At 42.0% G+C, this 20,159-nt stretch overlaps 1 protein-coding gene across 7 annotated transcripts in view; it reads left to right on the forward strand.

Annotated features, from left to right (window-relative positions):
- The window catches only part of SEMA5A (semaphorin 5A), a 245,461-nt gene that overhangs the window by 61,485 nt on the left and 163,817 nt on the right, over positions 1-20,159 (forward strand). For 5 of the 7 annotated variants that reach the window (XM_070747020.1, XM_070747021.1, XM_070747016.1 and 2 more), the window contains exon 2: positions 11,817-11,893. The exons of the other annotated variants lie outside the window; for them this stretch is intronic. The gene's annotated coding sequence lies outside the window, so the exon portion shown is untranslated. The remainder of the gene's footprint in view (positions 1-11,816; positions 11,894-20,159) is intronic. 7 annotated transcript variants of the gene reach the window in all.

Genomic DNA, 20,159 nt, shown 5'->3' on the forward strand with positions numbered 1-20,159 from the left:
CCCTCCCTTTTATGTGGTCTTCTATGTCTTCTATTCCTACCTTTCTTCTAACACATGAGAGTTGAACATTATTGAGCCTTCACATCTGAGCCTAGTCTACGGATTCGCGAATTCTGGGGAAGGGGCGGATCCAGCAGGCTTTTTTAATACTAGGCTCAGTCCCATCGGATTGGACAGGAGCAACCCATGTGACTGCTGTACCCACTCACCGTACGAGAAGAGGCGTTCAGGTAAGCAATCAACGCCTATTTTGCAATGGTTCTACAAAAGTGCTTCCAGTGAAATTTCTGGGGAGGAAATCCTTGCCAACTTAAGAGTGGGGTGTCCCAGGGATTGTTTTTTTTCTCATTTTTTTAGTGTTCTAGAAAAACTAAAGATTAAATTAAAGGTAAGATTGGGATTCCTAATCTTTTCTATATTTCGCACCCCTAAAACGTTTCTGATATATTCTCACACTCCTTACAAAAGTAAATAATTATATGCATATAATTATGCATGTATTCTATAATTTTGAAACTTCTAAACCCAATTTTTTACACCCCTTGGAATATTGTTTTGCACCCCTATGGGTGCAAGCACCCTTGTTTGGGAACTCCAGATTTAATATAAAACAGTGGAGAGGCCATCTATCAGTTTGGGATCAGGTATAATTTCTGTATAATCCGGGGTTCTTTTCTCTCTCTCTGTTTCTAGAGAGCCTTTGGCTATTTTCAGTTGCCTTTTTTAGTGACTCATGCCCTTGTCATCTCCTAGAGTACTGTAATACAGTTTATATCAAATTGCATTTAAATACTGTTTGCAAGCTGCAGCTAGTACAGAATGCACCTGCCAATTTGCTGACCTGTAGAAATCAATTCAGCAGGAAAGCATCTGTTGGTTCCTAGTAGGCTTCTGGATTTAATTCAATATGTTCACAATCACCTGTAAACTTTTATATAACTCTGATAGCTTGGTCTACCTGCTTTAGGTGGAATCCTGCCATCTACAGTATGTTGAGCAGAGACAGAATGTTTTGGGTACTGATTCTAAAAAGAATAAAGAAGCTTGGAACTTGAGGATAGCTGAAGTAGTTTTGTGGTAGAATGATTTCCCAAATCTAAGAATTATTTTTATGAATGGTATTGTTTTATAATTTTTTTAAAAAACGTATTCATTGTATATTTCAAGGAATAGATAACAGACAAATTTGGGCAAATAAATTACTGTATTTTTTGGAGTATAAGACTCACCTTAGTTTTTGGGGAGGGAAATGAATCTGCTTACCAGATATTCATCTGGCTAGCAACCTTAATCTGGTCAGTTTCAGCACATTATTTTATCCCCTGGTTAGGTTTTTTTTTAAAAAAAACCTTATTCAGAGAGAGTAGCAATGAAAGAACTTGCAAGCGAGTAAAATCTGGGAACATTGTTAGAACATGGTTAGGGCTGGAAAAAAATTCTGAGCAAGTAGAACAATGAAAAAAAACCTGCAAAGACTTAGAGCTTGGAAAACATTCTTAGCAGAGAGTAACAATGAAAGATCTTGCAAGCCAATAAGAGCTGGGAACACTGTTAGCACCTGGTTAGGGCTGGAAAAAAACTTACCTGGAGCAAGTTAGAGTAATGAAAAAAACTCTGCAAAGACTTAGAACTTGGAAAACATTCTTTACAGACAGTAACAATGAAAGAACCTGCAAGATAAGAGCTGGGAAGATCATTAGCATCTAATGATTAGCATCTAAAAGCTGTATAAGATGCACCTGAATTTTCAGCCTCTTTTAGGGAGGAAAAAGCTGCATCTTTTACTCAGAAAAATACGGTATGTTAAAATTCTCTCTCAAAGAAATATATAGAATGTAAGAATGTAAAATATGCAAGTTTCCAACACATTTCTAATAAATTAAATTAAAATGTAGCTGTAAAAAACTTTTGAAAGCTTACCTGAATTTCAGAGTTGGTATATAGAGTCTTATACTAACAAATGGAGGGAGAGAGCAATGACATTAGAGTAATAATTAAAAATGGAAATTACCGTATGTTGAAAAATAAGTATGTCCAAGTTAAGCATTCAACTACTTATCTACATACTTATTTTTCAACATACGGTAATTTCCATTCATCATCTTTTAAAAGATTGCATTTTTTTCATTTTATGGCTTGTACAAAGGAAAACAGAAAACAAGATGTTGACTTCATACTCTTTTTAGTAAGTGTAAGATAAAAGCACTCCAGGCTCAACTTTTTGCTTTTACATATTAGTACATAACTAGCCATTTCTATAAGGACCAATCTAGCTAATCGACAAAAACCAAACTCAAAGTTTCATTTTTTCATCACATATACAAAATCCAGCTGTGATACCCAAATGAAAATTGTACTTAAATATATTCTCCTCTTTGAATAAAAGAATCAATTTAACAATTTCTGTTTTATCTTCTTTGCTGTGCAAATAATATGTATTTCTATCGGTACCTAATAATCTTTCTAAACTAACATTTATAGTAACAAGGTATTATTTCTTTGACTTACAGAGAAAAGTACACTTTTTTATACTTTTTAAAATGCTAAACATTTCTTTAAACACATTTCTAAAAACAAAAATTTCTAATGTATCTTTTTCTTTTAACATACATGCTTTAAAATTTAGTATTAAATTTAGGTTCCTCCCTCCAAACTACCCTCATAGAATAATATTTTTGTTATTGAAAATGTATTTGGTAGTATCTGTGTTAACAGAAAATGAAAGAAAATGATGAATTAATTTAAAGAAAAAATTATAGTTTTAAAAAGGATGTATACAAAAAAAGTTCCATTATTTTACTCCCTAAGAACCATTTTATGAAAATATTTTTCACGGTTGCTTTGGGGTGATTTATTATGCTAGGAAGGAATGCTTTGTTCTCTCTGATACTAATTCAGCTAAAAAGATTCTAGTGTGAAAAATTAAGACCAGGGGTTTTAAAATGGCGGCCCGCAGGCCGGATGCATCATACGAAAGCCATAGCCACACTAGTTCCGCAAATGGGAAACATAGCTAAAAGTCACATGACAGCAATATTTGATACCCGTGCCCTAGACTAATGTTATTTATTTATTTAATTTATTTATTCGTTTTTTTATGCCACCCTTCTCCTTAGACTCAGGGCGACTTACAACATATTAGCAATAGCACTTTTTTTTAACAGAGCCAGCCTATTGCCCTCACAATCCGGGTCCTCATTTAACCCACCTCGGAAGGATGGAAGGCTGAGTCAACCTTGAGCTGGTGATGAGATTTGAACTGCTGACCTGCAGATCTAGTAGTCAGCTTTAGTGGCCTGCAGTACTGCACTCTACCCACTGCGCCACCTTGGCTCATATTATCACCAAATATGATTCAACTCTGTTGGATTTAATTAAGATTGCTTTCTTACTGAAGGTGCTAAATTGACAGAAGTAAAACTATTCGTTTTATTCTCTGGGTTCCTATTGGGAATAGGAATTTCTCCTCTATAATGTTGTTCATAGAATAGTACAGTCTTAATACAGATCTTACATTCGGCTATTTTGCAAAAATAAAATTTTCCTTTTACCTTTCAAAGAGATTTAGAATACAGATGTAGACAAAGTGGGCAACATTTTGCTGAGTAGGGTTTTTTTTGGCTTCTATTAGATAATTGGGTAGTTTTCTATTGGCTTCTATAGAAGAGATGCAGTGGAAAACATCACATTGCTGGCCTTTAACTCCAACTACAGATAGTCCTTGCTTAGTGACTGGTCACTTAGTGACCATTCAAAGTTACAGTGGACTCCCCAAAAGTTACTTATGACCTGATTTCATATTTCCAATGACTCTCTCTCTCTCACACACACACACATACATCCCTAGTCATATGATTGTATTTTGGGCACTTGGCAAATATAATTGTTACGGAGAAGGTGGGAAATTTAGTCCAATCTTTTCCTTTAGTTTTAAATGAATTACAAGCCATTCCTCTCTTACTAAAAGGCAAGCAGCAAAAGTGGCAGGTCTGATCCACTCCATTCCCCACTTGCTCCCTGCTCCCATACTGAGAAGCTTTGGCAGAAATTGATTAACCAGTTTTTTTTTTAAAGGAGACTTTTAGGATAGAAATCAGGATTTTTTTCTGCTGCTATTTTTGGCCATTTATTTATTTATTTGCTTTATGCTATAGTCCGACTGCTGCTGACTATAGTCAGACTGCTGCTGACTGCTAATGGAAGTTTCTGGAGCAGAATTCTTTGTGTCACAAGATAGTACAGTGGTCCCTCTACTTAAGAACGCCTCTACTTAAGAACTTTTCTAGATAAGAACCGGGTGTTCAAGATTTTTTTTTGCCTCTACTTAAGAACCATTTTCTACTTAAGAACCCGAGCCTGGAAAAATTTTCCCAGGAAATTTGAGAGCGGCACGAAGGCCTGGGCAGTTTTCGGCCATTCCCCCTTTAATCCCAGCCATCTCGGGCTTTTCTGGGCTGCCAGAGGAGCCTTTTGGTGGTGCTTAAGGAGGCTTTGGGAGTCTAGAGTGAACAAAGCATTTTCTTTTCTCTGGACACTTGTAGAAGGAATAAACCTCTGCCAGCACCCAGAGAAAAGAAACGTTCCATTCGCTCTGGGCAGCCCAGAGCATTTTCTCAGAGTCCCTCTTTTTTTTTAAGCCTTAAAGTTTTGGATTTTTTTTGATTCCCCTCACCTCACCTTCTTCCTTCAGCAGCGAGTGTCCTCCTCCTCTTCTTCCTCCTCCTCCTCCCACCCAAATTCTGAGCTTTTATTTCTTTCCTAGTCGGTTTGCACACATTATTTGATTTTTACATTGATTCCTATGGGAAAAATTGCTTCTACTTAATGTTTCTACTTAAGAACCTGGACACGGAACGAATTAAGTTCTTAAGTAGAGGTACCACTGTATTTGTTCATTTGCATATGGGCTGCTGATTGTGCTCCTTGAATTTAAGTGGTCAGTTTCTGGTCTGGAGTTCTGTTTGATGTCATCTATTTATGTACCAAAGTATGTCTCATCCTTTTGGGTCTACATACAATATCTATTTTCAAATACACTATGATATCTAATAACCAGACGAAGGCACACATTTGAGGCCAGGACCAGATAATGCCGTATAGCACAATACAAAAGCACTGAGAAAACTATTTAGGACTGGAGTGTCAAATTCAAGGCCTGGAGGAGCTTAGATCTTTCCTGCAGGACTGTCCTGCAGTTTGTCTGCCAGTGAAAACAGAGCTTGTGAGGGCTATGTGTGGGAGGCCCTCACAGCTGAAAATGGAATGCAGGATCCCATTTTCGCTGGTAGAGGGCTTGGGTCACCACAGGTGCCCCCGAAACAATTGATGTTGAGCTGGCCATGCCCCCGGTCCCTCCAAGGTCAAATACAACTCTGATGGAGCCCTCAATGAAAGACACCCCTGATTTAGGTTAATAGAATCACCCCTAACTTGAAGACAACATGAATATCTATGGTACAGGTTCTCTGCTTCCTTATATTACATATTGAATAAAACTTTTTATTTTTTAAGAGATTTGTTAGCAGCCCCACTGTAAAATTAACTTACAACAGTGTTTCAGATGAAGAAGTAGTTGCAAAAAGATATTGTCAGTAAGCTTGCAAGAAAGATGGGTAGGATGAGACTAAATTGTCTCATTGTTAGACATCATACTGAGCAAATGATGAAAAACACATTGGTAAAATAATTACCAATAAATTTAACATGTTTGTGTCAAAAGAATATTAAAAACTCGAAAACAGTAAACTCTCTATAAGTAAGATTTTGAATTCTGCTTTTGGACTCTACACGTAACAGAAAATTCACAAAGCTTGTTCATTAAGAATATTTAATTATCTCAAGCAACTATGTATCTGTTCAGTGGATCTTTCTGTTGATTTTAATTCAGACTGAATTTTATCTCTCTGGGATGAATGGGCCTGAAACTATTCAATTTCAAATGTGGGCATACTTGTGGCAGTCTATTTCTTCAGGCTTGTGACATATCTCCCCTTGCCTATGTAGCATGTATGTATGGTATGTTTGTGTTTATGCTTTTTAAATAATGGGGCTTTTAGACTTTTAATATTAGATTTGTTACTGTATATTGTTTTATCACTGCTGTGAGACGCCCCGAGTCTGCGGAGAGGGGCGGCATACACATCTAATCAATCAATCAATCAAATCAAATCAAATATAACGAATTGTAGCACTGTGAGTGACAGCTTCCCCCTTACCCCCAGGATTGGTTGCTTATAATGGAGAGGGAGCCACAGTTGATTCTCCAACTTAGAAGGTCAACAACCAACCTTTCAAAAATATTCATTGATTAATCTGATAAACCACATACAATTTTATTGAAGAATTGCTTATTGTTATGTGATTATAAGAAATATATCTAATTTTAAAAAAACATGAAGACCAGTCAGTTTGAAATGTAGGGAACTCTGGTTCTGTATTCTGAATTTCTTATATATTATCTGCATTTATTTTCATTACCTTTTAAAAATCAATAAAACCAAAGGACTAGTTTACTATCTTAAAACTTCCTCAAATACATTCAAAACTGTAAATGTTTCTGAGGCCATCTACATATGTGTTTGTCTACTTTAGGAACGAGATCTGTGATTCAACAAAAATGGTGATAAAAAAGGAAAATCTAGCTTACACAATCCTAGATTTCTCAGCACTTCCTGGCTTCAACATGGAAGGTTTTATTGAGCATCTCATAAACAACCATTATCTTTTGAAAAATTCTGTCCAAGGACTCAAATATTTTTGCTTGGTTCTGGTGGCAATTGGTAATTGGCTGTTTTTAACTTAAATTTAAATGTTTTTAACTTTGTGGAAATGCATAAAGAAGCATAAAGATGAATTGCCATCTGCTATGTCTTGAATCATTTGTTGAAATTTTGTATGGGAAAGGATGCAAGCTGGTGCGCTGACCTTCAGTTCCTATCTATCCCAGCCAAAATGGTTCGTGGTGAGGTCTTCTGAGAATATCTCAGGGCCAAGAGTACCGATGGAAGGGAGAGTCATCAGGGCAGTAGTTTCTTAGTTAATAGCTAATTAATATTAATGTGTTTTCAATAAAATCCTTTCAGATGGTTTGGGGAAATAAGTGTTACAATGATCAAAACTATGTTATATTTAGGAAGAATCATCCAAAGGGTATTTTCTTTTTTTTAAAAAAGTATATTTCAACAAGTTTTAGTTCTCTGCCTCCAAAATGCTTTTTGAACTAAAGGATGCTTCTGGGACCTCATGAGCAGACATGTTTCTACTAGCCACGTCGCATAAAATACTGTACTATATGTCTGGGAAATTGTGGACTAATATAATAGAGCCATGACATTGAGGCAGTTATTAAATGAGTTGCACCTGATTATACAGTATTTTTTTGCCATGGTTATTAAGTAAACCATTGCAGTTGTTAAATAAATCATGTGGTTGTTTAAGTGAATCTGACTTGACCTATTGACTTTGCTTTTCAGAAGCTGGCAGGGCCATAGATGGCAGTCACATAATTCCGGGATGTGGCAACTATTGTAAATACATACTGATTATCTGATCACATGACTGCGGGAGATGCTGCAGCCAGTCATAAGGTTGAGGACTAGTTGTCACTTGTTTCAGTGCTGGTGTAACTGTGAATGGTTGCTAAATTAATGATTGTGAGCAGTGGTGGGCTATTGCCCAGAGCAGGGGGATGGGATGGGACGGATGCAGTGGGGTAGCAAAAATGGAGCTGCACCCCAGAGCACCCAATTTGCACTGAAAGATGTTGAAAGAAAATGCAGGGCGTCCTGCATAAGCCACGGCCACAGTGTGGTAGTAAAAAATTTGGCAGCCCTTCACTGGTTATAAGTCAAGGATTACCTGTATAAGCTAAAATAAGGTCTCCAACCTTTCCTGCTGTGTTTCAGTGTGTGCCTGTCGCTTGCACAGATGGAGTTTCATATGTTTACCTTCTGCTTGTGTGGCCTGGTTCCCAAAGGGCCACAAACTGGGAGTTGAGAACCAACCTCTGAACTAAAACTATAAAGTATTATTGTAATGGCTTAGTTTTATCATTTTGGGGCTAAGTGTCATTCATGATAACTTTCTTTATTTCATTATCATATTTTCCTTTCCAGTAAGTAGTATAAATGCCATGCTCTTATAACTTTATAATTTCTTGTGGACATTTATTTACTATGGAAGTTTCAGGTGTCTCTTGTTCTGGAGATTGATAGCATACATCTTTCTTATGTTTAAACTTAAAAATATTTTTGCTAGGAAGGAAAAATTTCCTCTATCTTGTTTATGCCATTACTGCTAATGTGATTACAGTGTGCAAATAAAGGTGTTTAAGGCTTCAAATGGTTACTTAGTGGTTACTTTCTGTCACTAAAATGGAAATTGGAAAAAAAAAGCCAATTATTTTTTTCCTGGTCTGGAAACTAGTAATATTTTTTCCCTGAAATGTCTAGCAGACATACTTTTTTCCCAGTAAAATAAAACAAAATATCCCCACTGCATTTTCAGATGTATTAAATGAATGTTTGCCTGGCCTTTGGCTTCTGCTGAAATAAAAGTTCTGTGAATTTCATGGTTGCTGTGGATACAGGTAACTGCCTTTGGTTGAAGGGACACTTGCACAAAGCTGCCCTTGTCCTCTAACAGATGCCTGGACAAATAATTTCAAAAAAGAGGTAGAGTTATTTGTATAGGACAAACTGGTTTTCCTATACTCATGTAAATGCAGTGTCCATTGTGCTTGCAAGGGCTAAAGGAGATCTACATCACTGCTGGAACTGTGACTTTGAACACTAGTAGTTCTAAAGGCTGACTTCTAAGAGAAATAGTCATTTATTCTGTGCCATGGCTGGCTTCTTAGCAGGGTGCTGTGGTTGAGTTGGAAACATTTAAAAGTGTGTGCATGTGTGTACACACACACCTACATATAAGCATTCTCATCTACTTCACCAGCTTGTCTGATTTTAAAAGGACAACAAGGAGATGTTTACAAGACGCCTGAGAATATCAGACTGTCCAATAAAGAGATTTTTCTATTCCCAAGGTGTTACAAAGACTTGTCCTCATAATCTTTTGGGGGAGAGGGAATTGGAAGAGCAGCAGTTCTTTTGTTTTATTGGGGGGGTCACTGAAGGGACATAGACTACAGTACAGAATAGGAAAACTTGGGCTTTTAAAAATATCCACCTTTAATTATAAATTTATTTATTTATTTATTTATTATTTAGATTTGTATGCCGCCCCTCTCCGCGAACTCGGGGCGGCTCACAACAAAAATATAAACAATCGTACAAATCCAAATAGATTCAATAAATTTAAGTATTTAAAATAGTTTTAAAAAGAACCCCACTATATTAACAAGCACACACACAAACATACCATACATAAATTGTACGTGGCCGGGGGAGGTGTTTCAGTTCCCCCATGCCTGACGACAAAGGTGGGTTTTAAGAACTTTACGGAAGGCAGGGAGAGTAGGGGCAGTTCTAATCTCCGGGGGGAGTTGGTTCCAGAGAGCCGGGGCCGCCACAGAGAAGGCTCTTCCCCTGGGGCCCGCCAACCGACATTGTTTAGTTGACGGGACCCGGAGAAGGCCCACTCTGTGGGACCTAATCGGTCGCTGGGATTCGTGCGGCAGAAGGCGGTCTCGGAGATATTCTGGTCCGATGCCATGAAGGGCTTTAAAGGTCATAACCAACACTTTGAATTGTGACCGGAAATTGATCGGCAGCCAATGCAGACTGCGGAGTGATGGTGAAACATGGGCATACCTAGGTAAGCCCATAACTGCTCTCGCAGCTGCATTCTGCACGATCTGAAGTTTCCGAACACTTTTCAAAGGTAGCCCCATGTAGAGAGCGTTGCAGTAGTCGAATCTCGAGGTGATGAGGGCGTGAGTGACTGTGAGCAATGAATCCCGGTCCAGATAGGGCCGCAACTGGTGCACCAGGCGAACCTGGGCAAACGCCCCCCTCGCCACAGCTGAGAGATGGTTTTCTAATGTGAGCTGTGGATCGAGGAGGACGCCCAAGTTGCGGATCCTCTCTGAGGGGGTCAATAATTTCCCCCCCAGGGTAATGGATGGACAGATGGAATTGTCCTTGGGAGGCAAAACCCACAGCCACTCCGTCTTATCCGGGTTGAGCTTGAGTCTGTTGACACCTATCCAGGTCCCAACAGCCTCCAGGCACCGGCACATCACTTCCACCGCTTCGTTGACTGGGCATGGGGTGGAGATGTAAAGCTGGGTATCATCGGCATATTGATGATACCTCACCCCATGTCCTTGGATGATCTCACCCAGCGGTTTCATGTAGATGTTAAATAGCAAGGGGGAGAGGACCGACCCCTGAGGCACCCCACAAGGGAGAGACCTCGGAGCCGACCTCTGACCCCCCACTAACACCGACTGTGACCGGCCAGAGAGGTAGGAGGAGAACCACTGAAGAACAGTGCCTCCCACCCCCAGCCCCTCCAATTGGTGCAGAAGGATACCATGGTCGATGGTATCAAAAGCCGCTGAGAGATCGAGGAGCACCAGGACAGAGGATAAACCCCTGTCCCGGGCCCGCCAGAGATCATCCATCAACGCGACCAAAGCGGTTTCCGTGCTGTAACCGGGCCTGAAACCCGACTGCTGGGGACCTAGATAATCAGCTTCTTCCAAGGACCGCTGGAGCTGGAGTGCCACCACCTTCTCGACAACCTTCCTCATAAAGGGAAGGTTGGAGACTGGACGATAGTTGTTAAGTACGGCTGGGTCCAGGGAGGGCTTCTTGAGGAGGGGGCGCACAAGCGCTTCTTTATAGAGTGATGGAAAAACTCCCCTCCCCAAGGAAGCGTTGGTAATCTCCTGGACCCAGCTCCGTGTCACCTCCCTGCTGGCCGAGACCAACCAGGAGGGACACGGATCCAGTAGACAGGTGGCGGAACTCACAGCTCCAATGGCCTTGTCCACTTCATCAGGTGTCACCAGATCAAACTCTTCCCAGACAGGTGGACAAGTACGTGCCCCAGTCACCTCGACTGACTCGTTGTCAGTCGACTCTGTTTTACAATTGGAGTCGAGGTCGGCCCGGATCTGAGCAACTTTATCAGTGAAAAACGTGTTAAACTCCTCGGCACTACTCTGCAAGGGCTCCCCAACTCCCCCCTGGTTAAGAAGGGAGCGGGTCACCCTAAACAGAGCGGCCGGGTGGGATTCCGCTGATGCAATCAAGGCGGCATGGTACGCGCATCTTGCCGCCTTGAGCGCCACTTTGTAAGTCTTAATAAAAGCTCTTACAAGTGTTCGATCAGATTCAGACCTACTCTTCCTCCATCGCTTCTCTAGACGTCTCTTTTGGCGTTTCAACTCCCGGAGCTCCTCGTTGAACCATGGGGCTCTACGGGGTCTAGCGCCACGGAGAGGTCGCAAAGGCGCAATCCGGTCAAGAGCCTCCGCAGCAGCCGTATTCCAGGCCTCCGCAAGAGACTCCGCCGAACTGTGGATGAGTGCCTCTGGAATAACCCCAAGCGCCGTCTGAAAGCCCTCTGGGTCCATCAGGCATCTGGGGCGGAACATCTTCATTGGTTCCACCTCCCTGCGGGGAAGGATTGGAGCCAGGAAGTCAAGCCATAGTAGGAAATGGTCTGACCATGACAAAGGCAATGCTTCTAAGCCCCTTAGTCTCAGACCATTACTCAATCTCACACTGATTTTGCTCTTTAAAGGGAAATTGTCATTTCTGGAGTGGATTCCTATGGGGGATAGTGAGTAGAGTGGAAACACTTTTCTTCTGACATACTGATGATGCATTTGTTTCATTTTGCCATGCTAGCTGAGAATTCTTCATGTCCAGCAGATCTGGGAGGCAAGAGGCTGGAGAAATCTGCAATAATGCAAGCGCTGGCATTTGTAAGTACTGGCATGGTTATAAATACGATCAGTAGCAATATAGTTTTTCAAATACATTTTGAGCTGCTGCTTCTTTTATACAGATAGGCAGTTTCACATGAATTTTCTTTCTCTAGTTTCTTCACTATCAGCAGTTGTAAAAATCATGCTGAATATTTGCACAGATAACACCACTTCAAAAATAAATAGAACCGTCTGATAGGCCCTAATCTATAAAGTGACCTACTATTTTCTAGTTCTATAATCTAAAGCACTAGCATGCTTTAGATTTTAAATGAGTCTTCAATAGCTCCTGGCTTAGTAGTGGGTTCTGAATTAGTTTGTTACTAGTTTGTGCATGCTTAGAAGCTTCTGCATATGTGCAGAATTGTTCCAGGTTGGTGGGTGGAGCCTCCTGCTGCTACTGGTACCAGTTCTAAGGGCCAGTGGGAACCAGGAGCAACCCACCGCTGTTCTGGCTGCTATGAGGCATCATAATCGCAGTTGCACAATTGTGCATCATAGCCATGCACAATTGGCATGGCTTTGAGAAGATGAGAAAAAGAGTAATTGTTTTAGAGTAATTTTTAACTTGTTTCATTCTCCAAAGTCCACAAATTTTAATTTGCAACAAATCAACCGAATGATAGCTTACAAAGATGATTTGCCTCCATGAACGGTAGTCAGTGAGTTAGCCAGCGATTAAGAGGAAATGTTAAAGTGGTTATTCAAAAGTGAAAGCATTTGATTTTATTGCTGCCATGCTAACAAACAGTTTAGTGCCACCACTAATTGCAGTGCTCTAATTAAGAGGAAGATAGTTGGACTTGTTTATTTTGTAATTTGCCCTAAATTTTTAGGGTGAGTATATACTCTACCTGTGACTCTGCAATGGCAGAAGAAATGGAACATCACACTAATGTTTGTATTTTACTGTTTTGAAAAATTAACAATGTACATTGCTTGGTGTGAAGTCTTTTTCTAATAAATTTCATTTAGACTATTTTTGTTGTTGCTAGCTTTACAAAACATGTAGTTTGTTATCGAAGAGAAACCTCAGTAATGAAAGTGAACATAAAAATATTGGTAGCAAAAATGGAAATACAGTGATACCTCGTCTTACAAACTTAATTGGTTCTGGAATGAGGTTTGTAAGGTGAAAAGTTTGTAAGACGAAACAATGTTTCCCATAGGAATCAATGGAAAAGCGATTAATGCGTGCAAGCCCAAAACTCACCCCTTTTGCCAGCTGAAACACCCATTTGTGCGCTGCTGGGATTCCCCTGAGGCTCCCCTCCATGGGAAACCCCACCTCTGGACTTCCGTTTTTTGTGATGCTGCAGGGGAATCCCAGCAGCACAAAAACGGGTGCTTCGCTGGCAACGGAGGTCCGGAGGTGGGGTTTCCCAGCGAGGGGAGCCTCAGCGAAATTGCAGCATCGCAAAAACACAGAAGTCCTTTAAACCCCACCTCTGGACTTCCATGTTTTTGTGATGCTGCGATTTCACTGAGACTCCCCTCGCTGGGAAACCCCATTGCCAGTGAAGTGCCTGTTCTTGCGCTTCTGGGATTGCCCTGCAGCATTGCGAAAACATGGAAGTCTGGAGGTGGTGTTTCCCATGGAGGGGAGCCTCAGGGGAATCCCAGCAGCGCAAAAACGGGCACTTCGCTGGCAACAGAAGTCCGGAGGCGGGGCAACCCAGTGGCGGCTGCTTGGATTTGTAAGGTGAAAATAGTTTGGAAGAAGAGGCAAAAAAAATCTTAAACCCCAGGTTTGTATCTCGAAAAGTTTGTATGACGAGGGGTTTGTAAGACGAGGTATCACTGTACTGTATAGAAGAATGAAGAAATCTATTTGAATAGGTGGAGGGTGTGTCCTGTGCTACATTAGTGAGGAGGATATCACACTACTAGGGAAAACAGTATTGTGGGTTACTCCTTGATCAGAATTAAAAATGTAGAATACTTATGCTTCTTTAAAAGAGAGTTACTTTACAGGAGAGGCATGGCCAAGCACCGTGGTGACACAGAGTTTCCCATGCTTTGCAGGGGAACCCCAATACCCATGTCACCTTAGGACCCGGTTCAATCAGAACTGGGTCAGAGCCACCCTGTAGGGGTGGGAAAGAAGAGGGCACCATCAGGGAACTGGGAGGGGACAGCAAACCCTCCAGGGATCTGATAAAGAGCTCTTGACATCAGCATTGGGAAAGGCTTGCAAAAGCCGCTTAAGCGACAGCAGCCACGAACGGATTCATTGATTTGCTTTTGAAAGTTGGAAAATCACCTGGAAAGAGGAACGAGTCTTCGGAGAGGGGCGGCATACAAATCTAAGTAATAAATAAACTTAAGAAAAGCACTGGAGAGATAAGGAAGAGTAAAATGGACCCAGTGAGTTATTGCCAAAGTGAAATTTGGGACTCTTTTTTAAATTTTAAAACATGGGAATAAACGGACTGGGAAAAAACAAAGATTAAGCAGCTATTTAGCACTGAAAGTTAAGCTGGAAAATTTTTAAAGAAGCCTATAACTAAAGCCCAGTGCTTGAGAACTTTGAAAATTGAACATTGAATTAACTTTAAATTAAACATTTGGTCTAACAATTGATTTAAATATGCAATCAGCATATTAATTAAGAGGGAAAATAGACTTGTGGGATCAGTAAGAAGAGCCACCTGTCAGTTGGAGGAATTATCACTCTGGAAGACTTCTGTGGATGTTTAAGTTTTTGCTGACCTTGAACTGGGAATCATACTGGACAGTTTGAGAAAAAATATAGCAGGTAATAATTGCTTTCTTTTTACTTCAGAAAAAAACAGACAAAAATAATTTGACATCTGTTGAGGCTGAAAGAACTTTGAATGAACTCTTATGCATTTGATGTTTAAAGACTTCAGCTGGACTAATTATTAAAGATTGTGGATGGTGATTTTGACAACATAGATGTTCTGGAAGAAAAGGATTATTTTAGAGACTTACAGAGATGCTTTTTGGAGTATGACAATAGAATTGAAAAAAAAACAGAGAAAGCTCTTGAGCACAGCAAGGACTGTATTGAAGTATATGATAGTCTATGTATGTTTTCAGTGGGGAGAAAAATAATAATAATAAATTGTAATTAGAATTATCCACTCAGGAAAGGATTTAGAGGGCATAAGAGGAAGTAGGAAAGAAAGAGAGAAAGGGGAGAATGTAGAAGAGGAGATAGAGGAGGAAGAAGGAAGGAGGAGGAGATGGTAGTAGAAAAGGGGAAAGAAGGTGTAAGAAAGTAGGTACCTGAGATAGAAAAAGGTGAGAGGAGAGAAGGAAGATTGAGATAGATTGAATAATAAAAAGTAAAATTGGAATGTAACTTAGGTTATTGTATTATTGTTTTTAAGCAATAATACTATACAGTGAACCCTCGAGTTTCGCGTCCTCAATGATCGCGAAAGGGCTATTTCGCTATTTTAAACCAATTGTTACCATCTCGATTCTCGCGAGCGCTACATCGCGATTTTCCGGAAAAAAAAAATTAAAAAAAAAAAAACTGCTTGGTTTTTCCCGCCCGATGACGTCACGCGTCATTGCTGATTGGCCGAAATCTCGGCCAATCAGCTTTGCAATTGCAATCAGCTTTGCAATTGCAATCGGTTTTGCAACTTTTGCAAAAGTTTTTGCAGCCGTTCCTTCGAGCCTTCGAGCCGTTCCTTCCAGACGTTTCTTCGAGCAGTTCCTTCGAGCAGTTCCTTCGAGCCGTTCCTTCGAGCTGTGTCTTCCATCTGTGCCTTGGAGTTGCTGTGCTTTGCATCTGTGTCTTCCATCTGTGCATCTGTGTCTCCCATCTGCCTTGGAGTTGCTGTGCTTTGCATCTGTGTCTTCCATCTGTGCATCTGTGTCTTCCATCTGCCTTGGAGTTGCTGTGCTTTGCATCTGTGTCTTCCATCTGTGCATCTGTGTCTTCCATCTGCCTTGGAGTTGCTGTGCTTTGCATCTGTGTCTTCCATCTGTGCCTTGGATCTGTTTGGATCTTCTTTGAAGATGGCACCTAAACGTTCAATGAGGAGTGGAGGCGATGCTAAAAAGACCCGGAAGATGTTGACAATCAAGGAAAAGATTGAACTGTTGGACATGCTGAAAGCGGGACATTCTAATGTAGAGGTTGGTCGCCATTATGGGCTCAACGAATCGACTGTGCGATACATTAAGAAAGATGAGAAGAAGATAAGGCAAACTTCTCTGATATCATTCAACAAGGCTGCCAAAAGAGTAGTGACGCCTAGAAACAAACGGCTTATGAAGATGGAAGCTGGTTTGTCTGTGTGGCTAGAAGACTGCCGAAAAAAGAGCATTGCTTTGGATACGAACACTATCCGAACCAAGGCGCAGCAATTGTACAACCGTCTTGAACACACAGATGCAGATGGGGTAGACCGAGGTAAGGAATGGTGTTTTTTATAAGTGTATTTAAGTGTTTTTTAAGGAAGGAGGGAAGGAGAGAAGGGAAGGAGGGAGGGAGGGAGAGAAGGGAGGGAGGAGGGAAGGAAGGAGAGAAGGAAGGAAGGAGGGAAGGAGAGAAGGGAGGGAGGAGGGAAGGAGGGAGGGAAGGAAGGAGGGAAGGAGAGAAGGGAGGGAGGAGGGAAGGAAGGAGAGAAGGAAGGAAGGAGGGAAGGAGGGGAGGGAGGAGGGAAGGAAGGAGGGAAGGAGAGAAGGGAGGGAGGAGGGAAGGAGGGAGGGAAGGAAGGAGGGAAGGAGAGAAGGGAGGGAGGAGGGAAGGAAGGAGAGAAGGAAGGAAGGAGGGAAGGAGGGGAGGGAGGAGGGAAGGAAGGAGGGAAGGAGAGAAGGGAGGGAGGAGGGAAGGAAGGAGAGAAGGAAGGAAGGAGGGAAGGAGAGAAGGGAGGGAGGAGGGAAGGAAGGAGAGAAGGAGGGAAGGAGAGAAGGGAGGAAGGAGGGAAGGAGAGAAGGGAGGGAGGAGGGAAGGAAGGAGAGAAGGAAGGAAGGAGGGAAGGAGGGGAGGGAGGAGGGAAGGAAGGAGGGAAGGAGAGAAGGGAGGGAGGAGGGAAGGAAGGGAGGAGGGAAGGAGGGAGGGAAGGAGAGAAGGGAAGGAAGGACTGTATGCTTTCATTCAAGTCACTTCTCTCTCCCTTTCCTGTCATTCTCTGTAGATGAAGGCGCTGATGACTCTGGAGACCCCCAGCCGTCAACATCTGCTTCTTCAGCCTCAGCCCCAGCCACATTCACAGCAAGCAAAGGGTGGTTTGAGAAATTTCAACGGCGCTATGGCCTGAAGAGTGTGTCATTGCACGGAGAAGCTGCCTCAGCAGATACAGGTGCAGCCGAAAACTTTGTCCAGGGCACGTTTAAAGAGCTAATTGCAGAAGGGGGCTACCTTCCAGAACAGGTGTTCAACATGGACGAAACAGGCCTGTTCTGGAAGAGGATGCCTTCAAGGACTTTCTTGATGCAAGATGAAGCCAAAGCCCCTGGCTTTAAGGCCATGAAAGATCGGGTGACTTTGATCATGTGTGGGAATGCAGCAGGCTTTTTGCTGAAGCCAGGGCTAATCTATAGGTCACGAAATCCAAGAGCCCTCAAGAACAGAAATAAGAATTCATTGCCAGTGTACTGGATGCATAATCCTAAAGCATGGATTACAAAACCCCTCACGCGGGACTGGTTTAATCACTGCTTCATCCCACAGGTGCAGGTTTATTTGGCTGGCAAAGGACTCAATTTCAAAGTGCTTCTCCTAATGGACAATGCGGGAGGCCATGATGACCTGGAACATGAACATGATGGGGTGCAAGTCGAATTCTTGCCACCAAACACCACATCGCTTATCCAGCCAATGGATCAAGGTGTTATCCGCGCATTTAAGGCACTGTACATGCGCAATTCTCTTGCAAGCATCGTGGCAGCAATGGATGCTGATGCAAACTTCACATTGAAGGCCTACTGGCGTCAGTACACAATTGCATCTTGTCTGACGAACATTCAGAGTGCCTTAGTGGATATGAAGTCGCAGACAATGAATGCCTGCTGGAAGAAATTGTGGCCAGAAGTGGTGCATGCTCACAGGGGGTTTGCTCCCGAAGAAATTCAAGATGCTGCAGTCCAGAACTCTGTGAAGCTGGCACAGGCACTGGGTGGAGAAGGCTTCGTTGACATGACACCAGAGGAAGTCAATGGTTTGCTTGATGAGCATGGCCTACCGCTGACAGACAAAGATCTGGAGGAGCTGACCAGGTCAGCGAGTGAAGAAGAGGAGGAAGAGGGAGCTGAACAAGGTGAGGAACAAGAAGATGTTGGCCTAACGCTGGAGCGGCTTGCAGAAATGAACAAAGCTGCTGCAAATCTCCAACGCATGGCGGAACTTTGGGATCCCCACATGACTCGCTATTTTCAATTTAAGGCCTCCCTTGACAACACCATTGCACCATACAGAGCCTTGTTAGCCAAGGAAAAGAAAAAGCGCCAACAACTGCCCATAACTATGTTTGTCACGAGAACCAAGAGGTCTGCCACAACATCACCTGCAGCGTCCATTGTAGACATGGTGATAGAAGAAGATCCCGATTTATCCTAGTTATGCTAACCCCCCCCCCAAAAATGTAAAAATGTAAATAAATATTTTTGTTATTTCTATCAGGATGACTAAGTGTGTTATTCAATGTGTACAGTACAGGTACAGGTAGAGGTACAGTACAGTACATTAAGGGGATGGGAAATGGTAATTTGTGGGTTGACAGTGTTGGGACTGAGTGGCATAGAGAAGAATGAATGAATGACTGAGTGAGTGAATGAAATTCAAACACAGGTGAGGGCTGGGGGGTTTTATTCTAGCAACTTGGTTGGGCAGTGCAAGAAACCAGGTTTAAAATGAAGTCTGGGATCAAAAAGGCAAATTTCCTCACTGAGGACTAGTAAATTGGTTGGGCAGTGCAAGAAACCAGGTTTAAAATGAAGTCTGGGATCAAAAAGGCAAATTTCCTCACTGAGGACTAGTAAATTGGTTGGGCAGTGCAAGAAACCAGGTTTAAAATGAAGTCTGGGATCAAAAAGGCAAATTTCCTCACTGAGGACTAGTAAATTGGTTGGGCAGTGCAAGAAACCAGGTTTAAAATGAAGTCTGGGATCAAAAAGGCAAATTTCCTCACTGAGGACTAGTAAATTGGTTGGGCAGTGCAAGAAACCAGGTTTAAAATGAAGTCTGGGATCAAAAAGGCAAATTTCCTCACTGAGGACTAGTAAATTGGTTGGGCAGTGCAAGAAACCAGGTTTAAAATGAAGTCTGGGATCAAAAAGTAAATTTCCTCACTGAGGACTAGTAAATTGGTTGGGCAGTGCAAGAAACCAGGTTTAAAATGAAGTCTGGGATCAAAAAGGCAAATTTCCTCACTGAGGACTAGTAAATTGGTTGGGCAGTGCAAGAAACCAGGTTTAAAATGAAGTCTGGGATCAAAAAGGCAAATTTCCTCACTGAGGACTAGTAAATTGGTTGGGCAGTGCAAGAAACCAGGTTTAAAATGAAGTCTGGGATCAAAAAGGCAAATTTCCTCACTGAGGACTAGTAAATTGGTTGGGCAGTGCAAGAAACCAGGTTTAAAATGAAGTCTGGGATCAAAAAGGCAAATTTCCTCACTGAGGACTAGTAAATTGGTTGGGCAGTGCAAGAAACCAGGTTTAAAATGAAGTCTGGGATCAAAAAGGCAAATTTCCTCACTGAGGACTAGTAAATTGGTTGGGCAGTGCAAGAAACCAGGTTTAAAATGAAGTCTGGGATCAAAAAGGCAAATTTCCTCACTGAGGACTAGTAAATTGGTTGGGCAGTGCAAGAAACCAGGTTTAAAATGAAGTCTGGGATCAAAAAGTAAATTTCCTCACTGAGGACTAGCAACTGAAGACTAGCAACTTGGGCAGGGCAAAAAAACGGGGCGAATAGGGGAGAGGGGCGAATCGGGCGGGCGGGGTGTAGCGGCGAGGAGCGAGGAGGCGCTGGTGGGGGGTGGCCGGCATGGAAAGTAAACATTGCCAGCCTCCGAACTGCCGTCGCCCCACCATCTGCGCATGCGCGGCCATTTTTTTTAATTTTTTTTTTAAAAAAAGAGATCACGCATGCGCAGATGATGCTTTTACTTCCGCGCCGCTACTTCGCGAATAATCGACTGTCGCGAGGGGTCCTGGAACGGAACCCTCGCGAAACTCGAGGGTTCACTGTATATGCATATTGATTTGTATTGAAGGTATATGTTTTTGATGTGGAGAAAAATAAAAAAAATATAAAAAAGGGAGTTACTTTTAGTTTTTA

This window comes from Erythrolamprus reginae, chromosome 3, assembly GCF_031021105.1.
Source record: "Erythrolamprus reginae isolate rEryReg1 chromosome 3, rEryReg1.hap1, whole genome shotgun sequence".
Taxonomy (NCBI): Eukaryota; Metazoa; Chordata; class Lepidosauria; order Squamata; family Dipsadidae; genus Erythrolamprus; species Erythrolamprus reginae.